General features: G+C 29.8%; 1 long non-coding RNA gene across 1 annotated transcript; it reads right to left on the bottom strand.

Annotated features, from left to right (window-relative positions):
• Positions 1–4755: 4755 nt before the first annotated feature.
• Positions 4756–5517, bottom strand: LOC145100725 (uncharacterized). Its single transcript, XR_013705218.1, has 2 exons — positions 5115–5517; positions 4756–5031 (listed from the first exon to the last, which is right to left on the bottom strand). It is a non-coding gene; the product is annotated as an uncharacterized LOC145100725 (long non-coding RNA).
• Positions 5518–6299: the final 782 nt, after the last annotated feature.

The raw sequence follows: 6299 nt of genomic DNA, 5'->3' as shown, positions 1-6299 counted from the left end.
ATGTATATTTTTATCTACTAATATGTTGGGTAGAACATGGGTAGATAATTGGTGTGAAATAAACAAATGAGAGGCCTCGGTGTTATTGGTGTTATTCTAGTCATTCAGCAGAGTATGGATGACGACCACGGACTATTCTAGACTGTCCTGTGGAACACTAGCAGGCTCATTACCTGTAGGTGTTGTGAACGACGTGTTCACCGGTGTACTCTATCCCCCACATGGTTGCCTTTAGGACACTTATTGTTGAGGAAGCCCCTCTGCAGTAATGTCCGTCCCGATGAAAATCCTGAATTAGGTTCCTTATAATAGAAGTTATTTTAGGGACGTAAAAGTGAGGATAACGGGAATGGGTAATCGGGTTTATTGTGGATTGTTGAAATTAAATATAATTATTGTTGGTTGAAAACCCTATATGCTCACCAGGCTCCCAAGCCTGACCCACTCAGTTGATTTGTATTACAGGAAGTGGCGCAAGAGCTTAAGATGGGCGAATCATCAAGTTGTTTTGTTTACAAGTCTGTATATGTATATATTTGTTGAACGACTTGTGATGTTATCGTTTATGCTTTATGATCTATATCGGAACATGACATCCCGACTTTTGATTATGAAATGAAATCATATTTCTATATGAAATGTTTTGATAAATATCTATTTTATCATGTTTTGTTTTTGGGAACAAATTCCGCATCTCTTTTAAAATCAAACGGATTTACTCTGAAAATGTTTAAAAAGCATAAATGAAATCGGTCTTTTCTAGCCGAGATTTTGGGGATGTCACAACTGATGCATTCGTTGGGACCATAGGAAAGGCACGGGAACAGAAGGCAGCGTCGGATGCAGAAGCTAGAAAATAGTCACGAAACTAGAAGTCGGTGATGAGACAGAATTATTTCTTCCCGAATGATAGCTCGTAACCCCTAATCTCAAAAACTATTTCCATTACGTACTTGGCTTCGGGGGTCGGTGACAACTTCGTGGCAAAATATGTAATGTAGAAGCAAAGGATTCCCATCAACATTAGGAATGTCTAACCACCTCCCGAAACATGTATTCCAAAACATAGTTTCACATTTGGATCTTTTGAATGTCGCAAGAATTTCCATGCCGATTTTGGGTTTACATGAGAGTGTAATTGATGCATCAAAAACCATGTCGTGTTGCACAAATAGAAAAGTTGTTACCACTTCATCCTAAAATGGAAATGACCAATATTTCAGACTAGTTTCAGACATGTTCTTCATGTTCCGGACGAGTTCATCATGTTCCAGAATAGTTCTTCGCGTTTCAGGGGCTTCAAGAATGACATTTTAAGATCCGGAACACGACATTTCAATGTAAGTCAACAATATCTAAACATCTAAACTACATTTTTCAGTTGACCCTACAACAATGACAACTTTAATTTAAACTCCAGAACGTTTTCGGTTCATTTCGGAGGTAGTCTATGAATTCCGGAACAGTAAGTAACAATAGAAAAATAGGAACCTTAAACATGCAAATAGAAAACGAAGAACATACATGTAAAATAATGAGGTCGTAGTGCTCGTCTTCCATGTTAGAGATGTGTCGATGCATCGGAATCGAGTCGGAACCTCGGAATCGGAATACGCATTTCCAAAATGATATCACCGCCTCAAATTATATTTCGAATTTTGAAATTCAAAATCCCAATTCGGAACATATAATGTTGATCCGGAATAGACATTCTGCATACAATGAAATAGGTCAGACCACCTGAAAAATAATTCAGAATTCGTTCTGAAATGACCAATTCCATAATATATGGTTATTTTGCAAAAAAAAAAAAACCTTGTATTTTTAAAACAAAAAATGGTTAGAATACTCAATTTTCCTATTTTTGTTATAAAAATAAAATCTTACATGATATAGATAACGTAACTCCTAATAGAGACATCCAATATGAATTAACAATGGTCTACGCAGTGTCTATATAACACCAAAAATCTTTTATAATAAATGAATTTTTTTTTGCCACATGTCAATCTCTAATGAGTTTTGATACTTGTCGTTTTATGATATTTTTTAAATAAATAATATCAACACGTCAATTTATGGTTTTTATTTTCAATTTTTATAATTAAAAAGCCATATAATCTTATATTTATATATGTAAAATATCAAATGTAATAAATATTATAATAAATTGTAATTAATAAGTTTTTTTATTCTTTATTTTAAAATTTTATTTTAAAAATACTTATTATTAAATTTTAATATTTTTTTTAATCAATCTGTATAATTGTAGTGATATGACACACATAAGCTCACAAACCTGATCAAAATAAAAAGTTTTTCCTATACCTTAATTGGATGATTGGAATGCGAGGTAAGAGGTTTGAACAACACAATATATCAAAATTGTGTTTATATTTTACAAGTTACGTATTCATTTACTTTTGTGAAAACAATTAGTTCTCCAAAATGAAACGAGACATTACATGATTCTATAAAACAAACGGTAGAAAAGAAAACATATATGTAATTATAAGTTATTGTTCTCAATAGTCAATGTGAACTATAAGAGCTTGAGATACTCTAAAGCTGTAGTCTTTTGAATTGGTCAAAGACGATCAATCAGATAATTTGGAAGTGCAACTTGATTGTATACAACATGACAAATTAGAAAACGTATAAAATGAATTCCATATTGCATCATATTTTTATTTTATAAATCACGCATTTATTTATTACAATGTCCTAAAAATACAACTGCCATGTGTATGACTTCATAAAGACATGAAATCTGGATTCTTTTATTTGCCGTCTATATAAACTTTGATATAATAACTTGAACAATAAGACGCTTAAAAATTGAATTATATTTGTGACATGGTGAGATTGACTAAGCCCGATGGAAACAACAATTATAGTGTTTGTTTTTGTCTAAGCAACCAACTATTCTTTGATTGGGATGTTTTCGATAGTATTAGTTTGTCAGATGCAGAAAAATGTTATAAAAACTAACTTCTTATGAGATAATTGATGTTGGACATTACCCCACTAACGAATGTACATAGACAAAAAGTGTTCAAGAAATTCCACGGAAGAATTTTATTAGTTTTCAATATGAATAAAGAAAACTAACAAAATCCTTTTAAAAAGAAGTGCTAAATTTGATCGGTATTACCAAATTTAAGAAGCTTACAATTGGCATTAAATTCCTTTAACTAAGATTCTAAATAAACTTAAAAAAATAGAAATCATGGAATTCCAATATTCCGATATTAAAACAGAATCCTCATTTAATAAATGAAGGTTTTTTTTGTCAGATGTCCTCTTCTCTTTTATTTGGATACATGATATTTTTTAGAATTTTTTATTTTCCACTTGTCATTTTATTAAATTAAAATTTCATATTTAATATGTAAGGTAATATATATATAAGATATTTATTAAAAAGAGTTTATATATGTAATGTATTCAATACATTAAAAATCTCATTAATTTTAATAATTCAAAATTTGTCTCATTTTTCTTATAAATTTAAACTCTCAAGTTGTTAAAATTTCAATTTTTTTTAAAATAAACCAATGTAATACATGAGTCTCACACCTAGTATTATAATAAACCGAAAGTAAGGAAACTGTAAATTGAGTGACTAAATGTTGAATTTTGGATACAAAGGGGGAGCTAGAATTTGGTTCGTATAGCGGCGTCCAAACTTTAATTTAAACATGTTTAAATTTGAGTTTTCTTTTGTTTCTGCATCAAAAATCACGTTTATTTTCCGTAACACTAAGAAACATATTCTTTTGATGATCGAATAGTGAGTCAAAATTGCTTATATTAATAGTTTTGATGGCATTTAGTATGTTTTGATCATGGTAGTATTTGAAAGGATTATTCTTCATAATATGAGTCTAAATAATCATCTACGCAAATAAATAAATATATCAAACTTGGTAAAAACCTTCGTAAATATGAACTTCATAACCATGGTTATGTACAACGATTACTTATATCATTTTAAATAACATGACGTGACTATTTTTTATTAATAAGTTTCAGTTGTATACTTCATTCGATACATAAATATACATCATACATGATTAATTTTATAATACTAAGTTAACATATAATTTAAATACTCAATTTGATTATATAATTTATATTACAAGTACTATTTAATGAAAAAAAAAACTTATAAGTTAGAGTGAATGTTATTAAATGTTATAAGTATTATTTTGCATTTTTTTTGTTAAACATAATAATTTTACATTGTATTATTTAGAGCCGAGCGGATGATTGGAAAAACCGTGGGACAACAGTGTCTTTGTTGTTTATAATGTGTAGTCATGACTCACGGGTGGACCCTTATATTTAATCTTTATTATATATTTTCTGTTTTCTAGTTTTTGTTGATATTGTTTTGCAATTTTTTTTTTGATTGAAAGTTTTACATTTACAATTTTAAATCATACCAAAAAAATAGAAATAATAATATGCTGTTTGTATTTTCACTTTTCATGATGTAAAAAAACGGTTTAGAATTTGTTTATGTACAATTTAATATTTTCGCATCTTAAATTTTTTTTCTAAATAAATAATATTATGACTTGCGACTATTGTTTAATAATGTAATCTAGAAGACGTTTGACACGACTAGTTGATTTGCATACGACCATATTCAACACAAAGAATAATTATAAGGGTCAATGGTTCAATAGTATCGATACTGCTAAAAGAGTCTAAAAATCTTTAACACATCTACGAACTATGTTCATAGTCTTGAAATTTAAAATGGAATTTAAATTGAAACACTCGTCGACTCATATAGTATCCATTTTAATGTACACAAACTACATGCTATTCAAGGGTGTCTAAGTAAACTAAACACCACAAAAGGTATAACAAAGTTAACGATATAAAAACCGTGACATACATAATCGACTCTCTCTAAGGGTTTTTATCTTGAGTATAGATATAGTCAAGATGAGCATCAAGCATCCTTCTCATCAAGCATGCTTCTTTTTCAACTCCTTCACAATTTTCTTCATCAACTCCCTACAAGAAAACAAACTTCTTAAATAACATACTAACAATATGAAGTCATGTAGATAAAAAAAAGAGTTCAAGAGGTGTCCTACCTTGTTTTGAGTGTTTGTGGCGACTGTAGTGGTGGAGGTGGTGACATGAGGTAGAGCAGGCAACGAACGTGCCTCAGATGACATCGTAAAGAAGAGAACAAGGAGGAGAGTAAAGAAGAGGATGTTGGCTCTAGACATGGTTCTTGAGTTGGAGTGAGAGATATACAACAAGATAAAATGAAGATGGTGATTTATAGATGACAAAAAAAATGAGGTGTGAATATGGTGACTTTCAAAGGGGACTTTAGTGTTCACACATAAATAAATAAATAACCAAATAAACATATACGTATATATCAAAAGCTTACCATATTAATGTTGCATGAATCTAGAATGAATTGAATAAAATAATTTAATATCAAGGAACATGGTCAAATAAATATTTTATTTGGTGAAAGCATATAGTACTTATCTTAATATTGACATGAATTGACATAGCCATATTTATGTTAATTAATAGTGTTTTTAAGACTAAGAGGCCCACGCGTGAAGGTAGAGAATGTTGATACGACTTCTAACTTCTACCACTTGATCGATTGGTGATCACCAAACCTTCCCTTACGCACACGTTTATTGATTTTATCTCCAACTTCATTTTTCATGGATTAGTAAAAGTTTTAAAAGTAGCTTTTTAAAAGAAAATTTCTATTTATAAGTCTTAAAGTAGCTTTTTGAGGAAAAATGCGTCGGACTTCATCGTTTTTTGATTAATGGTTAAACGGGTTTTCTTTCTTCTTTTCACTTGTTATTTTGCCCGTGTTTCAAGTTTGTGATGTTTTTCGGATCTCGCCAGAATGACTTCAGTTTGTGGTGTGTATGTTAAAATTTTTGTCTCTGTATATTATATGTTATGAGTGAATAAAATTATGTAGTAAGAATATTTATAAACATAAATTATGAAATAAGTGAAGTTAAAAAGTTTATAAAAAACTTTTCTATCAATCGTAATGTCTGTATGTATTTGGGAAAGAAATAAGATAGAAACAAGCAATGGGGACATACAAGAACTGATTTGACATTGATTAACATATATACGGAAGTACAGAGAGAATTTGTTTTAACTTATAGCAAGTCTAAACCCTTTATCTATTTGCTCTAAACTTTTTTTTTGGAACCGCAAAATTGTATTAGAACTAATAAGAGGCAAGAAAAGAAATCATTACAATAAAAGTGAACTAAGGTAAG

The sequence above is a fragment of the Lactuca serriola genome, chromosome 4 (assembly GCF_051521515.1).
Source record: "Lactuca serriola cultivar US96UC23 chromosome 4, Lser_US96UC23_V15, whole genome shotgun sequence".
NCBI lineage: Eukaryota > Viridiplantae > Streptophyta > Magnoliopsida > Asterales > Asteraceae > Lactuca > Lactuca serriola.
Note: the sequence above shows the minus strand (reverse complement) of the source record. Positions and strands in the feature narration are given on the sequence as shown.